This window comes from Gorilla gorilla, chromosome 12 (genome assembly GCF_029281585.2).
Source record: "Gorilla gorilla gorilla isolate KB3781 chromosome 12, NHGRI_mGorGor1-v2.1_pri, whole genome shotgun sequence".
NCBI lineage: Eukaryota > Metazoa > Chordata > Mammalia > Primates > Hominidae > Gorilla > Gorilla gorilla.
This window is the reverse complement of record NC_073236.2, coordinates 59,351,501-59,375,756: the sequence shown is the minus strand read 5'-3', so window position 1 is coordinate 59,375,756 and position 24,256 is coordinate 59,351,501. Positions and strand designations below refer to the sequence as shown.

At 38.8% G+C, this 24,256-nt stretch overlaps 1 protein-coding gene across 9 annotated transcripts in view; it reads left to right on the top strand.

The window, feature by feature from the left end:
• Positions 1–24,256, top strand: part of CTNNA2 (catenin alpha 2) — a 1,198,185-nt gene that overhangs the window by 937,990 nt on the left and 235,939 nt on the right. The window lies entirely within an intron of this gene.

Sequence of the window (24,256 nt, the reverse complement as noted above, 5' to 3'; positions counted from 1 at the left end):
TAGCTTTGGCTATGTCCATCTCATTCACTAATTGTTGATTGTGACAGCCAGCTAAAACCAACCACTGCCATGGCAGCACCTGCTGTATTTTCTGCAGCTGAAACAATTGGGTTAGCATGGCCACATCCAGCATTTGCTCCTGCAGTGTGTTAAGTACAAACAAAATTAGCAAGAGGCCTGGGTAAGAATGGCCAAGCAGCAACTTGAAAATGATTTGAATGAGGGGAACCCACCACTTCTGATGACTGCTGGGGAGCTTCTTGGCTTTTATCAAGACATCACCTGAAGGTGTAGACACACTTGATCTGGTGTCCTTCAGAAGATATCACAATTATTTCTGGAATATGAATATTCTAGCTCCCCAGCTAACAAACCTTTTGGGGGAAACATTCCCTTTTACTTTACTTTGAAATAAGGCAGAATACAACATTGTCCTTTTAGGTATTAGTAACTAACAGCAAATGAATATATGGCCAGGTCTCTATCTCTTTTCTCTGTTAGATCATCTCTACATATCCCCATTTGATATGAAATGATATGGGTGGCAGGAATTGGGATGGAGGTTAGTTGAAAACACTGAATCAGATATCAGAGCCCTTGGTTTTAGTGTTAGCTCTGCCGCTAAACTGGCAGTGTGATTGTGGATCCTTTATCTCTTGGTCTTACAAAAACAAGGAGCCAAACTAGATCTGTAAACTCTTTTTTTTTTTAAGCTGTATAAGATTGTGTGAGTCTAAGGGATATTCTCATTCCTATGTCAGAGGTCCCAATGACTGATAATCACAGATTTTTAAAAGCAGTGGGAGGACATCTCCAGGTCTTGCCTTTGGCTAGATTGTCAACCAGCTAAAATTCATGAACTGGGTCTTCCCATCTTCCTGATCCCTTGGTCTCAGTAGTGATTACATTGTTTTACATTCAAGAACAAGCCCCCTCAGCTCTTTTCAATCATGGACCAATCATGGCAGGATTATTATTATTATTATTATTACTAGAAATGAATGAAAAAGTAATTTTTACTCTTATGTTACAATTCCTGGAAAGGGTTGACTCTTTTTAGCAGAGGACAGTGGTAAAATTTGAAGGTGAAAAATTATGGTGGAATTTTAAATGCTTAGGTGACAAGCTCCTTGGAGAGCTTCCTGTAAGATGGCAGTGGAAGGAGTGTGTCCTTCCCTGAAGTTATTCCATGTATGTTATTTCTTTCCTTACCTTTCTTCAAAATAGAGAGGAATAAGGGTAAAAGGAGAAATGTTTCATGGTATTAAGATCCAACAGTTATGGCATAATTTCACACTGTATCCATGAATTTGGTTGAAACGTCTTTCTCTTCTCCAATCTGCCTTTCTAAAATGACGATGGTCCCCATCTGTCAGTTTCATCCCTGCCCATATGTTGAGATATTTTTGTCTTTCTTCTCATCTCTTTGCCTCCCCATGTACACCTGTAGTGGCACAAAAGCTTCTCTGATCTAAATTGAAGCTACCTAGCACTTGGGCAGATGGAACATGCAATGACTAATTTGTTTGGCCCAGGTAGGTCATAAGCTTAGATTTGGGTAACTAGTAATTAGATTAACAAGATGTTACCTGGGTCTCTGATAGCCCCTCCACAATAGTGGCTCAGAGAATGCTAATGGCTCAAACAAATATATACTGCTGAGATACTTTCTATTCTTTCAATTACAGATAAATGTATGCTAGAGCAGATTCTAAAAGAGAACCCTCAGTGATCATGTCCACTTCCCTGTACACATGTATTCCTTTGTATAATATTTAGAGAGATCAAATCTCATAGGGGAAAAAGGTGAAATCAAATATTTTAGTTTATAAAAAATATTTCTAGTGACATCCATCATGTCTCGCTCTTTCAGTCTCCTGCCTCCTCCTCATAGTGCTAAGTTTGGGCAGTGCTTTTCAGAAGGGTGACCCTGGAGGCTTGAAAAGTTTTAGCCACCAAATTGAAAAGAAACAAAGTCAATCATGATCATTATCTTGGACTTTCCTAATGAAAGAAAGTGGAATTAGACTTGCAGATACTCAAAGAAATCAAGATTAATTGAATATAAAGGATTTTGGTTTAAGTGGAATTTTCAGGTAAGTAGAACTCCTCTCTTGAGGCAACATATCCCAAGGAACTGGGGCATTATAAATGGTGAAAAAGATTATAGAGACCCAAAGGTATCATTTAAAACTGATTAACATGAATCCATGTTGCCAGTCAAACCCATGACAGGGGGCAGTGGTAGAGCAGAATCCTCCTAAGGAGTATTTTGTTTAGAATCAAAAATGGATTTAGGGGATGATAACTGCCAGCTTTAAGCATTGTGTTCTCATTTTAAAGCTGTGGGCACAGCAGGCCCTGTGTCTGAGCTATTGTCACTGCTGTGATTCTGGAATCAGCCCAGTGTGGAAACAATAGCTCTTGGCTGATACCCCTTCTGGGTGCCTACTGGCCCACATGGTCTGTCCATCCCCCAGAGAAGACTCAGTCAGTGTCTGCCAACTATACCCCTATTCCCTTTTGCTCTGTGCCCCCTGTGAACTATTCTAGGTATGATCTCTTAATTTTTCCTACAGTTACAGGGATGCTAGTTGATTCTGAATATTATTTTTGTACTTTTATTAGTCCCTGATTTTCCAAGTTGATAAATCAGCACCCAAACATTTCTCTCTGAGAAGCTAATAAATAATATCTATGACATTACAATGTTGCTAAACTTAGCAACTCTTTCACTCCCCAAACAAATCAAAGGCCTAATTCTTATTCCTTCACCCTTACTAGCCACCACAATGAGTCCAGCAATGAGATTTAGTGAGTGTCAACCTGACAAAGGTCTCAATTCTATTATTACAATCAAAACATTTTTAACAATGAAAATTTATATATAGAATGCTTTTACATTAGGGTGAGTACTTAGAATAGTAATATAACAAAGCATTAAAAATCAATAAGCAAAACATGTTATTGGATGGAATGTTTAAAGGCTGATTCACTAATATTGTGTTTCCAAGTAGTACTACAGAAAAATCTTCCAAGATTAATAAAAAACAATTACAACTAAAAAATTCCGTAGCTGTCTCCTTTTTGACCCAATTCCTTATGTACAAACTCTGGCTGAAGGTGAACAGTTACCATGGAGAGCTTGTAAAATCACTGTCCATAAAATGTAAACTAATTTATAACCCACTTGTATTAAGTCCTTGCAAGGTGCCTGGAACTGTTCTAAGTTATCTCCACGTATTGACCACATTTAATCCACACACTAGCTCTAAAAGATTGTCACCATGCTCATTTTACAGATGAGGATGTGAAGCCAAGTACTGTACCTGATATGGTTTGGCTGTTTCCCTACCCATTCATCTTGAATTGTAGCTCCCATAATTCCCATATGTCATGGGAGGGACCTGGAAGGAAGTAATTGAATCATGGGGGCAGGTCTTTCCCGTGCCATTCTTGTGATAGTGAATAAGTCTCACAAGACCTGATGGTTTTATAAAGGGGAATTCCCCTGCACACGCTCTCTTGCCTGCCGCCGTGTATGATGTGACTTTGCTCTTTCTCCACCTTCCTCCAGGGTTGTGCGGCCTCCCCAACCTTGTGGAGTTGTGAATCAATTAAGCCTATTTCCTTTATAAATTATCCAGTCTCAGGTATGTTTTTATTAGAAGCGTGAGAACAGACCAGTACAGCACCCATGGCCATATAGGGTGTGGACGTATGGAAGCTGCAGCCAGGCAATCTGGCTGTAGGGTCTTGTACTCATAAATTTTACTCTATCCTGCCTCTCCGTAGAACCAGCATAAGCATGTGGGTCAACCATATACTAATGCACTCTGGGAAATACATGTGGGGAGGAAGGAAGGTTCACATAAATACATAGAAGTGCTTTGGGGTTTTGAGCAGCACCTCTACAACTCTAAGATTTGGAATTGGTGGCACGAACGCACTGTGAAAAGAAAAAAAAACACAACTATAGTAAATGTCAAAAACATGGTTCTTGTTTGTGATATATCATCTCTTGGGTCTCCAGGTGTTATGGTTCATTGGATTCTCTTTTTAAAAAGTGCAGTTTTGTTTAGGTATCTGGCCTCTCAAAACATGAATTATAGACTTTCCAGAACAATTACAGAAAAAAGAGAATGTTAAGGCATTCTATTCTTTTTCTCACATCTGCTCATGATAGGGCCAATTATTTTTAAGTTCATTATAAAAAAATTTTTAAATCATTTATTTCTGGATTTGAATCTGTTTTTCTTCATAAGGATATGAGGCTATCTACATAGCAACAAAATATATTACAGAATATTGAGTTCCTCCAAGTGTTAAGGTTTGTGTTCTGTAAACTGAAACCCTACATAACAGCTAATAATCCCTGGAGTTTGGAGTCTAGGTCAGATTGTCAAGCTGCTGTGGAAACATGGAGATCAGAAAATGATCATGCAGCAAATGGGATTTGAAATACAAGAAACATGAACCCAGAGACAGCTAAATAGGAATGGGATCAGAGGCTGGGCGTGGTGGCTCATGCCTGTAATCCTAACACTTTGGGAGGTCGAGACAGGAGGATCACTTGAAGTCAGGAGTTCAAGACCAGCCTGACCAACATGGTGAAACTCCGTCTCTGCTAAAAATACAAAAAAAAAAAAAAAAAAATTCGCCCAGCATGGTGGCACGTGCCTGTAATCCCAGCCACTTGGGAGGCTGAGGCAGGAGGATTGCTTGAGCTCGGGAGGTGGAGGTTGCAGTGAGTTGAGATCACACCCCTGCACTGCAGCCTGGGTAACACAGCAAGACTCTGTCTCAAAAAAAAGAAAGAAAGAAATGGAATCAGAAACACCAAAATTAGAATCAAAAATACCAGGAGGAGCAGAGCAGAGTAGGTAGTAGGTTGGAGTGCAATGGTGCGATCTCAACTCACTGCAACCTTCACCTCCCGGGCTAAAGTGATCCTCTTGCCTCAGGATCCCAAGTAGCTGGGATTACAAGCATTGCCACCACGCCTGGCTAATTTTTTTTTTTTAATATATTTTTTAGCAGAGACAGAGTTTCACCCTGTTGTCCAGGCTGGTCTCAAACTCCTGACCTCAATACCGTGAAAGGCCATCCTTTGGATGTATCCCTTGATGATGGGTAGTACAGTCATGCTACCTCTACCTTAGGAAAATCCTGATAAAACAACCCTAAATGTCAGAGCACCATTTACTTATCACCTGGAAAATAGTCATTAGGCCAAGTCCAAAGTACATTATTTCATCAGTTGGAAACGGTTCTTGAAATATCATCTTGGGCTAACTATTCTCTTGTCAAGGTACTGTTCAATTCACAAAGTGGTTCAATTTATTTCTATAAGCCAACATATGGTTGATTGTTCACACATTGGCTTGACACTAGCAAGTCTAGATCACACAAAGGAGCAAAGAGTCTAGTAGCTTGATCAACATTGTTTCATCAAATGGTACACTATACTGAGCAGAGGGATCTATAACGTAAGTATGAACATGAAAACTCTCAATGAAGTGGAAGCTTCAACTACTGATTTATTCTTTTCTGCTAATTTCTCTAGGCCCTAGAAATCAAGGAAAAGTGGGAAGGGAAGGAGTAAATAGCAATGACTGAGCCCCAAAACACCTTCCAGATAATGTCTGTGTTTGGTTCAATTCCCAACACCTTCTTCTATTTTTAGCAAAGAGAATGATACCATTAAGAATCCTGATCCTGAGACTGGAAGATCCACTGTAGGATTATGAAACAAAAATGCCATCACATTTTTCAGCATGAAATTCCTAAGCAGGGAAACTTAGAATATTTTCAACCATGGTGACTGAAATAACAAAGATTGTTTCATAGAATGCCCTTTCAGTTTACCAGAACATTCATTTTACTACACCCATCCTGGTTAAGTGAGGTTGGCCCATATTTGTTGTTGGAGGCTATGTTTAGACTGGGATTCTTATCCAAAACTGTCACTGAAAACGAGATAATTTTAGAGTGTGTGGTGCATCTACCATTATGGCCTGAATTGAGGTGTTTCTAGAGCTGATGATAACAGCTAATCACCTTGATTCTGACTGAATGTACTCAGTGGATCTTTGCAGTCAGCTTGTAGCCAAATATATCTGTTCCATTTGACCCCTCCTTGCTGAGGTTACCTTTTATTACCTGAAATGGCTTCTGGCATCATCTTTCCCAGGGGAAATTTCCATCAGGACTGCTGATATTTCTTTATCTCCCCATTTCCCGAGGGGGCTGGACAAATCTGAAATTCAGAAAGTGAGTCATCTTCCTGCAGGCTCTGCCATGCCTACTGTCGCCACCAGTCCTGGTGGGAGCCTGTTTGCTCCAGGATGTCCTCATATTGTGCCTTAGTGATTCCCATGGATGCCGCTGCTGATGGCTGACGGAGTTCAACATTGCTCTTTGCTTGGGTGGAAAATTGTGAAGAAGATTATGTTAGTTTTAACAACCCTCTATTTACATTACATGCCCTTAACTCATCTTTGTCCTCTTTTTGAGCTGAATGAAATTTCCAGATTATCTTAAAACCAAACCTTCACCCCACCATGGCTCTACACAATTATGTGTTTCCCACTGTGATCCACTTTTCAAGACAGTGACAGTCCCATGCAACTCCTCCTTTTGTTATTCCTTAAATCTCCGTCAGTCATTCAATCCAATTGATACCACCTCCTAAATGCATTTTGAGTCCATTGCTCCTCTCCACTGCCATTGGCTCTAATTCACTGCTTTTCACACACACAAAAGATGGCCATGGCCACAACCTCATAACCAGTATCCTAGACCCCAGCCTCCTGGTAGCTCCTAGACCCCAGTTATGATTGCTCCAACAGTATCATAAGTCAGTGTTTCCAGATCCTTCTGCCTTTGCACTTGTGTTGCTTCTGCCTGGAATACTCCCACCACCCTTTTTGTTTTCTTCCAAGAAAACTCACATCTTTTCCTACCAGGCTTAGCTTAAATGTCACCTTATCATCACAACTTTATCCAATTCCTGTAAACAGGATTTATCCAGTAGACTCCCAGAGCATTTAAAAATATCTCTATCATGACACATTTTGCAGTGGGTTTAGTTGTTTATTTGTTTTTGCCAGTGCTCATGTCTTTCTAGTCTTTGTTTCTTCAGGTAATATCCTAGTGCCCAAAATAAAGTAAGCCTGCACCACACAGGTGCTGAAAGAGTGAAGAATCCCCTGTCTGTAGTCACCGCACCCAGGAAATATCCCAATCATCAACTTGCCTCCATTCTAAACTCACATGTCTCTGGTTCCATTGTCTCAAGGGCTAAAAATGCTAGTCTAAAAAGTCTACTTATAATTTGAGGATAATTTCCATGATTAATGAGGATACCCTAATCCAGTAGTTTCCTGTTACTCAGTTGGCTTGAGAAGACTTAGCTCAAGAGCAGCTAAAATGGAGATATTTGACTCCATTTTGGGAGATTCTGACTTCATGTACCTCTGGTGGCACCTTAAAATCTCTGTCATAACAAGCTTCCTACTTATTTCTGATATTCTCCCATGTTTGAATTCCACTGTCTTTGTTTCTGATAGATGGAACTTTCAGACCTTATCCCAGTCCCTCAGGTGGTATATCTGAGGATTTGTGAGGCCTTCCAACTCTTCTCCAATCTCCTTGGCCTCTATTAGACCTTTCCACTTCACAGAGACAATACCTGTTTTCAGGGGCAGAAAATCCATGTTTGAGGCTTGTAAGAGATAGAAAAAAAAAAACAGTGTTTTGCCACACACTCTCCATAGCACACATTACCTCTAGTCACCAAAACGTATGCGGTATGATTTTCCCTCACTGACCAGTTCTTTGACACCAGCTGTCTGTCCTATAATTCAATTCTAACACTGTCTACCTGGAGATAACTTCAGATTTCATAGACTAAGGGCTCATTTTCACAAGACTGCTTCTACTTCAGATGCCAGTTGAAAGTAGTAGGTTGTCACCTATATTTCTGACTGACCAGCTATACATTGGGGGATTCCCATTATCCCTCCCTCAGGTCCAATTAATTTGCTAGAGTGGCCCACAGAACTCAGGGAAACTGCATACTTTTACCTATTTATTATAAAGAATATACAGGTGAGCAGTCAAATGGAAGAGATGCATAGGATGAGGTATGTGGGAAGGGGCTCAGAGCTTCCATGCCCTCTCTGGGTGCACCACCTTCCCTGTACTTCCATTTTTTCAGCAACCAATAGATTTCCAAACTCTGTCCTTTTGAGTTTTTATGCATTCATAGGCATGATTGATTAGGTCATTGGCCATTGGCAATTAACTCAACCTTCAGCTTTTCTCACCTCTCTGGAGGTTGGGGTAGGTGGGGCTAAAAGTTCTCACCTTCTAATCACATGGTTGGTTTCCCTTGCAGACAGCCTGGATCCTGGGGCTATCCAGGAGCCCATCAAAAATTGCCTCATTAGAATAAAAGATGCTGTCACCCAAGAAATTTCAGTGGCTTTAGAAGCTGTTTCCAATGTTACCACCTAGGAAATTACAAAGATTTTAAGAGTTCTGTGTCAGTTACCGGGGGTTAAACATCAAATATTAGACAAAAGATTCTCCTAGTACCCCTTATCTACAAGGGTTTTAGGAACCAGGGCAGAGGTCTGAACGAGGGGTTCAGGAACCAGGGGCAATGGCAAATTTATATATTTCTATATTATATATTTGTATAATTTATAATATATAAATTATGTTTAATGTAAATTATATATTTATATAATTCTATATATTTATATATTTCTTATTATTTCACAAGGCTCCTCTCCTCTGGGCATAGGTTAGAAGTGAATGGTCTGATTGTTCACTGCTTTTTATTGTAGGGCTTGGAAAGATCTGTACTTTCTGGAGCAGGGCCAGGACAAGGGTAAGGCAAGTGAGGCATAGCCTCAGGTGCAAGATTTTAGGGGCTACCAAAAAGCTCAGTAATCACAATAAATAATATTGTGTGCATCATTTTAAAAAATCAAAAATAATGCAGAAATCCATGATGAACAAAACATCAATGTTGTAAATAAAGATAGGATCATCATAAATAAGATAGTGCAGTGTTGAGTCATGCTGAAGCTGGAAGCAAAAGGAAAATCAGCAATACTGATTCTGTCTGTATTTACAATGTTGCTGTTTTCCTCATCATGGATGAACCTCTTGTTAGTCCTGGCTGTGCTCCAGAGCCTCTATCTATCAAAATCTTTATTGCACGTGCTGTAGGAGAAAGTTCCCCCACAAAGTCTCAATCTCCGATGGCTTTCTTTTTCCTTTCACAGTAGTGACAAAAGGACTGGCTTTTAAATTTTATGAGATGACACCTTGGACTCCAGATTCGAAGACCTATTTGAATTGTGGTTGTCTTTTAGGTTGTCTTGCTCAAAATGCATTTCTTCTTGATATTTATCACAGTGACGTGGGCTTTTTATGGCATTCTGAAGTACTTTAGAGAAAATGGAGAACACTTTAATACTGCTGATTTACTCTTTCAGGTCTACAGTAATTGCCTTACTGCCTAATTATAAGGCTGGGTTTAATTTACTCTACACATAATGTTTACTGATGCACATATGGTGCCACTTTTCAAGAAACTGTGCCCAGAACAGGCATTTTTGTCATACTAGAGTATGGAAAATTCCCATTTAGTATGATATTGGCTGTGGGTTTGTCATAAATGGCTGTTATTATTTTGAGGTATGTTCCATCAATACCTAGTTTATTGAGAGTTTTTAACATGAAGGGATGTTGAATTTTGTCGAAGATATTTTCTGCATCTATTGAGGTACTCATGTGATGTTTGTCTTTAGTTCTGTTTATGTGATGAATTAGATTTATTGATTTGTGTATGTTGAACCAGCCTTGCAACCTGCAGATGAGGCTGACTTGGTGGTAGTGGATAAACTTTTTAATGTGCTACTGTGTTTGGTTTGCCAGTATTTTATTGAGGATTTTTGCATCGATATTCATCAGGGATATTGGACTGAAATTTTCTTTTTGTGTTGTTATCCTGCTAGGTTTTGGTATCAGGATGGTGCTGGCCTCACAAAATGAGGGTGTATGTGTCCAGGAATTTATCCATTTCTTTTAGATTTTCTAGTTTATTTGCATAGGTGTTTATAGTATTTTCTGATGGTTGTTTACATTTCTGTGGGGTCAGTGGTGATATCCCCTTTATTGTTTTTTATGTGTCTATTTGATTTTCTCTCCTTTGTTCTTTTTTAGTCTAGCTAGCAGTCGATTTTATTATTTTTTTCAAAAAAGCACAGCTCCTGGATTTGTTGATTTTCCCATTATATAGAGAAAAAAATAGTAATATATGTAATTCTCTCAACAAAGAATGTCCCCCAATGAGGGGGGAAATATCACATATCTTCTTAACTTGAAGAAGGTTATAATCTCTTTAAACACTTATTTTAAAAGCAGACTAGTAAGTATGTGGTTACATGTGTCTAATGATTTTCAGTTACCCCCAAAATGAGGAGATGGGTAGGAGTTGGGGAAAGGAGAAACAGGAAAAATAGTACTGTTTTGTGGACTTATTTGTCAACTATCTTTGAAAAGGAGCTATTGATTCAGAAATCATGGGTTCCTAGGTTCTTAGGGGTGGAAGGGACACTATGGGTCTTCCCAGGGCAAGAGGTCTTTCTTCAGGAATATTAAGATGCCTTTTGTTTACCTCAGCTTTAAAGATGGGAGCTAATTCCTTCACTACAGCAGTTGGTACAATTATTGGGTAATTTTACTTGTTAGAAAATTGAGTTAAGATCAGTGATTTTGTAGTTATCAACCATTGATGTTGATTTTTTGCTGCAAAACTGATTTCTCTTCCTATGTGTAAGCCCCAGATAAAAAATTCAGTAAAGAGCTCTACTTAGAGTTCCAGAGACCTACAAATATTAAGCATTATTGCATTCAAAGCCATGGCTTCACCAACAATTGCCTTGCCTTATCGTAGCTATGAGTGCTAAGAATGGTTAGGCTTAGGAACTGGGCATGTCTCTGGTCATTGAGTCAACTGAAATAATCAGCTATCTTGATCATCTGATCTATTACTCCTGTTTGTATCTGGTTATGTATGAAGGTCAGAAAAATAAAGCTGTCCACTAAGACTGACAGTTTTTTAGTGTCCATTCTTTACTTGATTCTTTATTGACGATCGCTGCAATTCTTCAGAGAGATATTACTATCAAAAAGATTTTTTTTCCGAGTAGAGTATTGAAATTCCAATAATAAGATTAAATTTCTTGCTGATATACAACTCATAAGTTAGAAAACCCTAGTGGGCTGACTCTGAAGCCTGTCCTTTTAATGACTGTGGTTGTTAAAGTTGGTACACTTTGCTCTTAGTTTATGGCTTTTATTAAAATTCTTTAATGGGAAGAGCATAAGGTAAATATCAATTATTAAAGAGACCTGAGTTTCTCTATAATAATTATAATAATAGGCTTCGTGTTTAATATAATCACCATTTCTTTCTTCCTTATGCCATTCATATCTGTGTCCAGCTCCATGCCAGAAACTGAACTGTGAATGGGATTTTGATAATTATTATTCTAATTAATCGTAAGGGAAAAAAGTTAAGGACTTTCATTTTAGCTGGGGGAATATCTGATTAAATGCATATCAGGAGACTAGCAGACTTGCCTGGTGTATTCATTGAGAAATGGTGGAATGGATTGTGCCCGAGCATTCCAGGATTAAAGGAGAACCATTTGTCCTGAGGAGTTTGAGGATAAGAGTGGATTTTTCTCTTTGATCCAACCATAAATGTCAGAAGTTTGGGTGATTAATCAGTCCCAGACCCATCTTCTTTCCTTCCATAATTTCTTAGTTTTTCACAAATGCATCAATCCTGTTTAACTGTTAAGGGCAGGACTTCTGGATTTTTATTTGATTCCTTCAATTTCAACAAGGATCAGGCTGCTTTAAGTAGTAGCTGCAGTATGATTTGCAACTATCTAAAGGGAGTGACTGTAAAGCTAAAAAAGCACCTTTGGGCCACGCGCAGTGGCTCACTCCTGTAATGCCAGCATTTTGGGAGGCCAAGGCGGGTGGATCACAAGGTCAGGAGATCGAGAACATCTTGGCCAACAGGGTGAAACCCCATCTCTACTAAAAATACAAAGTTAGGTGGGCATGGTGGCTTGCGCCTGTGTTCCCAGGAGAATCGCTTGAACCCGGGAGGCGGAGGTTACAGTGAGTCGAGATCGCGCCACTGCACTCCAGCCTGGGCGACAAGAGCAAAACTCCTTCTCGAAAAAAAAAAAATGCACCTTTGAGCAAGGCTGGGAAACCAGAAAAATGGGAGCGGGAGGATGCTGAGTTCCAAGGGGCAGGGAGAAGTCAGCACTAATGGACTCTGAGCAGACTTCCTTCAGCCCCTGCTTTGAAATACAAAAGCTTAGATCAATGTGGCCCTGAGGCTGTATCTATAGATACCAAATTAACTAGTTGAAAGGGGATGGCTGGGCGTGGTGGCTCACGCCTGTAATCCCAGCACTTTGGGAGGCCGAGGCAGGCGGATCATGAGGTCAGGGGATCGCGACCATCGTGGCTAACGCGGTGAAACCCTGTCTCTACTAAAAAATACAAAAAATTAGCCGGGTGTGGTGGCGGGCGCCTGTAGTCCCAGCTACTCGGGAGGCTGAGGCAGGAGAATGGCGTGAACCCAGGAGGCGGAGCTTGCAGTGAGCCAAGATTGGGCCACTGCACTCCAGCCTGGGCGACAGAGCGAGACTCCATCTCAAAAAAAGAAAAAGAAAAGAAAAGGGATAAGTTGTGACTGATCAAGTAGGCATTGTGTCACAAGTTGCCATAGCAACCAGCTTGCCTGCTGCTCCGGGTGCATTCTCTATGTGTTTGGGCGGTCTGTGGAAGTACCCTTGATACTGTTGCCAAATCAGCAGGAAATTCATGATTTGGGATCCAGTCCAGGTCAGAACACCTACATTAAGCAGGCCAGCCAACCCAACTAGATACAACTTCTACTCTTCCATGTAACTTTCCTCTTCCTTCCTTGCCTCAAAGCTTATATTAGAAAAGGAATTTCTTAGGGACCACTAGAATAACCTTTGCTTTCTAGCAGAGTATGAGGCAAAGAAATAACAAAAGTCATTTGGTCAAATACCAGTCACACTGATCACTTGGGGGCTCTTAGAGGCCACAGTTAGCCTCCTCAGTTCTCTTCTTAAGGAGGTAGCTTCTGGACACAGCAGATGCTTGGTTATAAGTAAGCAGTGGGTAAATGGAGCTTGAAATAGCCAGAGATTGCAGTAGAAACTTATGTATAGAGTGAGAGGCATATAAGACTAAAATCCACTGATGAAACCATCTAGAACAGGCATCAGCCAATTACTATCTCTGTCCCAAACTTAGCCGTCTGTTTGATTATGTAATGTTGTATTGACTGCTTTTGTGCTACAACTGCAGACTTGCGTAGTCATGACAGAGACTAACTGGCTCACAGAGGACAAAATCTATGTTACCTGGCCCTTTACAGGGAAGAGTCTGCCAATCCCTGCTCTAAAAGTAAACCTAGCTTGAGATAAGACAAATATGGTGTAAGCACCTGAATTCCCTGAAAAGCTAAAGGACCTTGAATCCAACTACGTTTCTCTTAAATAGCGACAGCACCAGTCATTTTATAGGATTTCTACAAAGTTGGGAATGTGGAGTAATCATTGGGCTTCTATCTGAAATGAAGTACCTCTAGGGAAAAATTCAGCAGCTGTTGGAAATGCAAGGCTGTGCAATAGTTAAAGACAGGAAGTGAAAAGTATTGCATACGGCAGCAGAACTCTGGAGAGGGAAGGTAGCTCGGAGGTACACCGTTATCCATAACTGGAGTATAACAGGGGAGTGTGGTAAATGGTTTTCTGTTTTAGAAAGTGTGTTGAGCCCTTTACTGACCACAAATGGCCAGAAACTTCAGAGGTACATTTATCAGTGACATCTGCACCAAGAAGTAAGTGCTCATCATTCTCCCTTCCTCACTCAACAGCATCTTATTCCCCCAAGTTACCCATCCCACTCAAGTGAACTGAGGTTTCGCTCATACCTAGAGTGAGAAGTAGTGAGTTTTGTCTGGGTTCCTCCCCGGGTGCTTACATTTATAATAGACGTTCTTCTAAGACCCACAGGACTTTTGCTGTAATGTGGAATGCATGACATGTGGAAGTACAGGCCAGGTGACTCTACCTGGTACCAATCCTACCACACCATAACAGGTGTGTAGGATGGACCCCATTAGAAAGAAATAATAGTTTTTGAGAGCTCGTCTCTGTATCTTGCTTCATGCTCTTTAACCACACATTTTTTATAGGCTTCTGCTCTTACCCTGCCATCAAATCCATCCATTCAGTAATTGTCTTTCCCAATTACCAATTAAATTGTGAGGGGAATAAATCATTTTTGGGGCATATTACAAGCTTCCTAAATGTCCTTGCTAGGGTAAGGTTATTCTGTTACTGATGCAGCTTTTGACTCTTTCACACTGGGCTCAAGAAGCTTGTGCCTATTCACCACCAGTTAATCAATGGCAGATATTAGATACTCAGAATAAAACATCCAGGCATCTGATCTTAGATCTCCCTTTGGAGCAAGCAATGGTGGATGGGACATAAGGCTGGGAGTAAGTAATCGACTAGGGGTGGGAGTGAAGAATTGAAAGAAAAGTGACCTTTGTCCAGTTAGGATTTGTGAACTTCAACAGCCAGGTCCATAAACACATAGATCTTAAGTAAAATGGCACTATTATTGGAACCCAAACACCTGACTCTGGCATTTTCTATATGCAACCAGAGGATCCTCTCTTTCCTCATCTAAACAACACAAATAACGATGCTCACCCTACAAACTGCACCCTTCACCCACACCATGACATTGTAAGGAAGGTCAAATGAAACAATGTCTAGGAAAGTTCTCTGCAAGCTATAAAAACAGGACATGCACAGGATTATTATTAAAATAAGCAGCCAGAAACTGAGTAGACCCTTCCAAATATGCAGAAGAGTTGACCTGCTTTTTGGTCTGGGTTCAGAGATCTGAGCAAGGTAGTTATGCTAGAAATGTCTTTTCCACCTTCACCCTTGCCACCTAAAATTTCACCCTTTTGAAATGCCAACTCTTCTGGGCTAAGTTAGACATTGGGCAATAGAAAGAATGCCTGTTCTGTTGGAAGGGTGGAGAAATCTTAAGAGAATCTTTAAGTAAGAAAAAAAAAGTGCAATATGATGTGAAAGAGATGTAGAAACATTAGACTTTTTTACAGTGTTGTTTAGGCCAGCCTTCAATACATTTGACAGGAATAACTCATGCTTACCTGTAAGCACCATTTATGAGGCCAGTCAACCATGTATGAGGTCATGTTGATCACTGTAGCTTTGTTAGTAGTTAGGAGTTGAGACAGTGGAGGAGTTTTCAGCAGAAAGTGAGAGGAGATGGCTTGTCTTGTTTTCTTCTGTATCCCTGGCCAAAAACAGTGCTTCATCTACCAAGAGCTACTTAAATGCCAGTGGAAGGAATAAATGACTGAACACTGGCCCTTGAGTACAGTTTAGTAAAGTAAGTAAGTCATAAAGCATAATTTCCTTCTGAGGACTTCTTATTTCTCTTATAATAAGGTTCCTGCCACCTCTGAGCTAATTGCGTTAGTATCTGTACCATCATATTTTTGTACGTTTACTCTTATTTCATTTCTTTGGCATAACGCTTAAAAATCCTGAATAAAACTGTGGCATTTGTGTAGATTTTTCTTTATAGAGCCATTATTTCTCTTGAGATTAGAAAGGAATTTTGAATTTCACAATTAAAGGCAAATAAGAGACCTTTTTTAGTTTTTCAAGAATGAATATTTCTCCAGTAAAAGGAATTGCAGAGGTGTTTTTCATTGAGTACATTAAAATGAGGCACACAGCCTTCAAAGTCTTATGCAAGTGTGAGCTTCTGCAAAACTAGTTGACTGGCGAGAGATATTTTTTTCTTGGATTGTCTTTGGCAGGGAGCTGTTTCATATTTATCAAACGGTTGCAGGTTTTTAGACTTTGTACAAAATACTTTTGCAGTATTAGATGTGGCTCAATATACAGCATACACTCCTCATACCCCACCCAATAGGTAGACAACTTTTGGTCATTTTTGAGACAGTTTGTTTTTCTTTTTGAGTTACTGAGTTAAACTGTGTCTATTCTTTCATGACTCTGCGCTCCCACGAAATAAGAATTGCTAGAGCAGGTATGATCTATTGACTGCATTCCTTTGGGTTTGCTGAAGAAAAGGCAGTTATTTACATTGATGAATAGCCTTAATTGGGTAAAATAGACTGGTAGTGCTGAGCTAATACCTTTAAGTGTCTTGTCTTACGCAATTAATATTCCTTTGTCACACATACATTTAAACCATTGGAAAAACGTCTTGTGTTCTTGACTCCTGTCAGACTTAACGAATGATTTTGTCAAGTCATTCCTTTCTGCCCTGGTTGATTGATAGCTAAATTTTGGTCTTCTAGCTTATGTAAAAAGTGTTAACTATGCCTTTCAGCTTGTAGGCAAGGGCATTTAAACCATTCTAGTAGTCAATTTACAGAGGAATTACATTGCCTGTTTACTGGAGGGGTCGAAAAAATGTGCCCCTGCTCATCAGAGACACAAATCACAGGGCCCATGAGCTAATGAAGGCAGTATTTATGAGTTTCTGCACTTGCTAGCTGATACCAAGTTCAAGATGTCCCTGGTCCTGGCTGCTGAGGATTCTGGCTTCCACTTTTGGATATGCCTGTGTTTATAGACTATGGAAAAGATATATTTAAGAAGAAGTTTTGATCCTAATACTCTTAAGAGAGAGAATGCAAATTAGAATGCTAGATTGTCACAGTACCAAGCTGCATTTGCAGCTTTCAAAGATTTCTCTATAGTAAGGCTCACCTCTGCCACCACCTGGCTTATGGATTTCCATATAAACCATAATTACCATATCAAAGCGTGGACAATGGATACCAGTCTTTCTGGGAGAAGTTTCTTGTCCCTTGGCTTGAACCCAGTTAGAGTCCTAAGAAACACACTTTATTTAGCATCTTACAATTTACTATTTTAAAACATTTTGATCATTAAGAGTTATAAGAAAATGGTTACATTAGAGCAAGTATAATTCATCAAATAGATTGTTGAAGAAGGCATATCTTAGACCACAAGTTCTCCATTTTTTTTCCAGATCCCTAAATCCCCAGAAAGTGAGAGTCTCATAGTGAGTGTCGAGCAGGTCTCTTTCTACTCCCAGAGTAGGGATTCATTAGGACTCAGCATCACTTCTACCTCTGGTAGGATCACTGATTCCGTCTTACGGTGTCCATCTGCCATGGGGTCTCTTCTTTTATCCTCTCCACAGGGGCTCTTATTCTTTTTGGTCTTACTATATCATGGGTGGGGAAGAGGGGAGCTTTCAGAATCCCTTGTATATATACTTTACTCGTTCAGGAATCACATTTGTTCCTGGAATGTTGGCTGCTCTCATCATATATACCATTGCTTTTGGTCAATAATGTTCACAAAGCTGGCACAAAGTAGACAAATGACAGCTTGTGTATGTTAGTATCTAAAAGCATGTAGTCTGGGGCCAAGCAATATTGGTTCAAATCCTGCCACTGCCGTCTGTTAGCTTTGTGAATGTAGACAAGTGACTTAATTCTATTGTCTCAGTCTCCTCACCTATAAAAGGAATAAAATAGTAGCCAGTGATTTTTGAGAGAAATTAACAAGTTATTCTAATTTTTTGGAGCAGTATCTGGCACAAAATAAGCACTAAATGAATATTGTTATTATGAAATATTAATATTCCCCAATGCTTTTCTGCTCTTGCCACCTCTCCTCATCTCACCGCTGCAGTTACTTCTGTCTTTTGCATATACTCTCCCTTCCACTAGCCTCTCCTTTGCTTTCTTGTACTGCACCCAGCAACCGTGGGCTCCATTTTCTGCTAACATTTTTAACAGCACCATGTCAAGGTGCTGTACCTGCTGGATTAAGCCATCTGGAGATCCACAATGATCCCAGCACTCCCTGGGACCCTGAGGCAGCTTGTCACTGTCTCTTCTCATAAAGGCAAGTGCTCTTGCATATCGTGGAGGTAAAGGAGGAATTTGACACTGACCTGTGCGTGCTGGGGCAGAAAATGAAATCAACAGAAGGAACTAAGTACCTGTTACTGTCCTTCAGGAAAAGCCCCGATCAACCCTTCCCTGTCCTAGTCCCCATGACTTGTCTCTTTGTTATAACGTTTTAAGTAAAGCATTTGTTTAATCTATACAAATAATAAATTACAGCTGTGATTTTCTTACACACAGCCCATGGCTATATAATGAAACATGAGGAGTAGACTACTGTTATTTCAGTGCATTTGGCCAAAGAAATGAATTGAAATGGCACCAAACTAGTCCACTAATTGATCAGAAATTTATTTTCAAGATGTCTCTACCACTTCACCAAAAGGTGATTTGGTGACCATGAAAACTTATTCTATGTATGTCATCTTATCAGTTATCTATTGTCACAACAGTGTAGTGTTAACAGTACCTCAGGGGCATACAGCAATAGCATTTGTAGCTCACTGGTCTGAGGTGGTCATCTTAGCACGGCCTTCTCCTGTGTCTGGGTTCTGTTGCTCTTAATGGATCTAGGATGGTCTTGACATTAATGACTGAGGTGACTCAGTCATGGTCAATAGGTTTGTCACCCTTTTCCTGGGACAGGCAGTCTAGCCTGGGCACGTGCTTCTCATGGGGATGGCAGAGAACAAGACCAAGCCTGCCTAACGTTGAATGAGCCTTTCAAATGTCCACATGCATCATGGTGGCCAACGTCCATTGGCCCTAAACATGACACGTGGCCAGGCCCAGAGTCACAGAGGGCAGGCACTACAGAGTTACATGGCAATGGTATGGATAGAAGGAGATAGAAGAATAAGGTTATTCATGCAACAAATCTACTATAATTATCTATTCCATCAGTGAGACGTGTTCCTAACTTTTATGCTGACTATCAGCACTCATAGAGAAAAAAATCTAAGGGCACATATGTTGATCTGGCTGTTGATCTGGCTCCATTCTAAGTGTTGCTAATGATGACAGTTGTACTTTTAATTGATCCAGCAGACCTGAGTGAATTTGGTGGACAATGAATGAGATGGGTAGGGAAAAGCACAGGACCTGATAGAGGTAATTGGTTCCATTAAAAAGAGATGCTAGTATCCCAATTAAAATGATTTTGCTTCATGAAAGACAGTTGGTTTCATCAAGATAATGACCAGAGAATTTCATGTTTCTCTTATAAGGAAAACTAAATAAAGCAAGAACTATGATTATTCTTTAAATGTCTTCCCTAGGCTTTATAGATATGCCTCTCCTCCCCCTACCTGCTCCCACCCCAACCTGAACAATGAAGAGTGCCTTCATTACCAATGGAGTGTGCATTTGATGGCACCTTGGCTTATTAAAGTGGCTTTGGATAGATTATAGCCCTGACTGATTACCCTAATTGACCATCAGACTGGCTAAACTTTGCCAGACTTAATGAAGCTCACTACTTGTCAAGCCCCCTAGGCTGGATGGCTCCTGGCTCCGTCACTTTGTTGCTTTGATTTTACATTTTTAATAACAATGATACTACACAGCTTAAGGAAATATGGCAGAACATGTCAGTAATCATGTAGAGCCTGGAGCAGCCATATTCATGGAAAGATTTAAGGCTTCAGATTTTTTGAGCCTATTTGAAATCACCCTCTAACCCCAGTTTTGACCTTGGCTGGTATTTCTTAAATCATTGTAATGAAGAAGTTAACACTATTATTCCTAACAAGATTTTTGTACACATTTATCTAAATGACAGGGTAGATGTTAAATGGTCAGGCATTTATTAAACATCATCTACCCAGCCTCAACTTGGGTGTTAACTTTTATTTCTGAAAGTCAGGATGGCATTGGGTTGCTCAGACACATAGCTAATTCTGCCTAAAGATTGGCATGCAAAAGGCTTCAACTGCAGGGAAGGTTTAGCAAAGAAAGAAAGCTTTCATCCTGAAGGAGAAACAGGATTGATTAGTAGTAGCTACTTGGAGCACTGTGTTGAAAAGGATTATAAAGTAGTATTTGAGCTCAGCATAAAAGAATGCAGCAATTGATTAATCATGTCTGGTGTGGGCATAGAAAGGAAGAGTTGTAGCATACTTGCCATTCCTGTCCTAGTTCATAGCTTTTGATCTTGTTCCTTATAAACAACTCTTCACCTTTTAATTATTTCTTATAAATGTATCTCTGTTTATTTTCAACTTCCACTCATGCTTGAATCCCTGAATTAGTTTTCTGTCAGATCTTTTCTTTGCTGGCCACTTTTTTGTTTTCGGGTCAGTATCTGAGTTCCTTTTCTGTGTTCAGAGAATTCCTCATGTTATGAATCTCTGTATAAGAAGCTTAAATGGCCAAAACACTTGTTTTCAAAGAATACTTTCCTCCCGACCGCTACCTCCTGTACTCTTGCAACTAGTTGAGGACGTATGACCCGGAGTTCTGGTCTCTGTTTCACCCAGATGAAAATCAGGTCTGCCTAACATTTTGAATCAAAACCTATTGTCACAAAGACACAGCGTGTCTTAACATTTCTGAATTTTGCCCATTTTGTGAACTGACAGGTCAATCTTTCTGCTTAAATCAGCTAGAATTAGTTTCTAATGCTTGAGACTAAGAATTTGACAATAGGTCTTCTAGGAAGGCGTTCCTCAAACTTTATACTGTGGAATAATCACCTAGGCATCTTATTAAAATGCAGATTCTGGTTAAAAGCAGGTCTGGATGGGGCCTTGGTTTTGCATTTCTAATAAGCTCCCAGGAAATGGCAGTGGTACTGGCCAGTGGCCCACACTTCAAGTAGAAAGGATCTAAATAAGGGAAGGCAGAGTTTGTAGGAAAATAAAAAGTCTATTTCCAGGTTAAATTAGGGCAGGCCAACTACTGTAGCTAATAAACTTCAAAATGTACAAAGGCTCCGAACAGCAGAATTACATTTCTTAATAATGCACAATACTGGGTCAGTAACAGAACACTAGGCAGTTTTCCTTCATGTATGCAAGGGCGTAATTTAATTGGGAGGCAGGGAATGTCTTTTATCTTCAACTCAAAGCACCTCTATCTTTGGCCAGTGGGAGCCTCCTGTTATTCTGGCATGCCCCTGGGAGTCTTTGATAGTTCTTTGCTACCTGTCATGACAAGATATTTCAAGCTTATTTGTACACTCCTGGCCTCAGGGTGCCTGGAATCAGCCCTTTCTCCATGAAGCTCTGTTTTTTTTGTTTTTTTTTCTTTTTTTGTAGTGTAAAATTGTTTTTCAAGTTGTTCATCACTACTAGGCTAGCCATTATTTTCAGTCTTTTTCATTAGACAGAACTGAGAAAGTGTTTGCAAGTATGCATATGTTTTCAGTTTAAAATCTCATGTTTTCAAACGTTGGCAAGGAGATGGAGAAAGGAAAGCTTTGAACGTTGTTTGTGGGAATGTAAATTAGTACAATAATTGAAAACAGTATGGAGGTGCCTCAAAAAATTAAAACTAGAACTTCTGGGTAGAATCTGATGGAAATAAATCAATATCTCAGAGATATCTGCACCCCTATGTTTATTGCAGCATTATTTACGATAGCCAAGACATGGAATCAACCAAGTATCCACTGACAGATAAATGGATAAAAAATGTGATAGACAGATAAATTGATATATACACAATGGAATATTATTAACCATATAAAAATAGAAATATTTTATATGTGACAACATGGATGGACTTGGAGGGCACTGTGCTTAGTGAAATAAGCCAGACAGAGAAAGACAAATACTGTATGGCATCACTTATATATGGAACCTAAAAACAAACAAACAAACAAGAGGTGGAACTCACAGAAACAAAAAGTAAGCCAGTGGTTGCTAGGGGCTGGAGGTGGGGGTGGTGAAACGGGAAATGCTGGTCGAAGGGTACAAACTTTAAGTTATACAGTGAATAAGCTATGAGAATCTAATATACACCATGATGACTATCAAAAATGCTCTGCTGTATGCTTGAAATTTGCTAAGAGAGTAGATCTTAAGTGTTCTCACCAATAAAGAAAAAAAAAGGTAGCTATATGAGGTAATGTATACGTTAATTAACTCAATTGTGGTAATCATTTCACAATATATATGTTTATAGAAAAGTATGTTTATCAAATCATCATGTTATACACTTTAAATATATACAATTTTATTTGTCAGTTATACCTCAAGAAAGCTGAATCAAATCCTGTGTGTTTCTACTGACATTTCTAATTCAGATCTAACACTGGAGAATTTTTCTTTAACTACTTTCTTCCCCACCAACACTCCTGGTTAGCAAGGACATAGGAAATGATGAATTAAAATTTCATAATTAATCATTTGCTTTATTCTACCTTTAAATACAATAATGTTGGAATAATAATATTCATACTTCCCCTATAATTAAAATTACATAAAATACTTAAAATATTTTGGTATTTTCTATTCCCTTTCTCATCCCCTTTTTACAATGTTGTAATATGTCTTTATTGTCAGAGTATATAAACATTTATACTATATTCTATCACTTTTTACATTAATATTTTCCTAGATATTTTAATTCTTAAAATATTTTATTTCTTAAAATAACTAGATAGGAAAAGGTCATGAGAACAATATTCTGAGTTCTTGCATTTTTATCAGATTTTGTATGCCTTATACCCTTGAAAGTCAGTTTTGCTGGTTATAAAATTCTCAGTTTACATTCTCTTTCCTTGAGTATCTTAAAGACAATATTTTCCTTTGGCATAAATGTTTACTATTAAAAAGTCTGGTAATAATCTATTTTTTCCTGTATAAATCATATGCTATATTTGCTGAAATGCAGTTTTTTTCCCCCTCATTTTTCTTTAGAATTCAGTCATTTTACTGGGAAATACCTTGGTTGATAATTACGGGTCAGTCTTCTCAGGTACATGATACATTATTTCAGATTGTAAGTTATTTGTTTAATTTTAAATTTTTTATTTTTCATTAACATATATATGTTTGTGGAGTACAATGTGATATTTTGATATATGTATATATTATGAATGATTAAATTAAGCTAACATATTCATCACCTTATATACTTTTTTTTGGTGAGCACATTAAAAACCCACCTTATCAGCAATTTAAAAATATACAGTATTAGAATATAGTTTTAATACATACATATATTCTGGAAAGTTTTCATTGATTACAATTTTTGGTATTCATTCTGTTTTCTTGTTTTGATTTTCTTTATTAATGGACCCCCTGGTAGCCCTGTATTGACTTTTCTTTGCCTATCTTCAATATTTGTCACATTTTCTAAAATGGTTTTTTAGTTCTTTAAAAAATATTTTTTGGATTTGAAACTTTTCTTATTTTATTTGACTTATGGCATTTGGTGTGGTTATTCATTCCTAGTCTTTTTCAAATGATTTTCTTTTATTTATAATTCTTTCTTGAGTTTCATGACCTAATTCTTTAGTTTTTCTTATTCTAATTTATCATGTTCTTCCATATTTTATATTATTTTTGTGATGTTTTTAATTTATTTGAAATGGTAGGTTGCAGTTTTAATCTATTTTATAAGCATATCTTTCTGGCATGCTTTCAGTGTGCCTAGGGATGATGGTATTATGTTTCTTAATCTAATTTTTCTTATAACTTTGGATGAGATTTGGCCTTGATAATTTTAAGTTGCTCATTTTTGTGCACATTGTCTTCCTGAAGGCTTAGAAAGAGGCTTGATGCAGACAGCTTTTCAAGCTTCCCAGAGCTCTCACTTCTGTTATTTTTGTGTGGTATTAACAAATATGTTTGTCTAATTGTTGAGATAACCTGAATCTTCTTATCTCCCCTACTTTATCTCAACCTTCTCTTTCTTTTGTCTCTGTTGTCCCTGTCAAGTTCAATTTTGATTCCACTCTAAATATCTTTTCCTCCATTGTGGGCCTGTTCTGGAAGAGAGCCACGGCAGGTCAATTTCAAGTGTTCACTATAGGATCTCCTTCAGACCTTCTTACCCTAGGCGCTGCCATTTGTTAACTTATGACTGCAGACAAGTTATTTAACTTTTTAAAGTCCCAGCTTCTTCATTCAAAGAACTAGTATAAGAATCATTCCTATCTCATAGTGTGTAATAGGAATGAAATGATATAATATG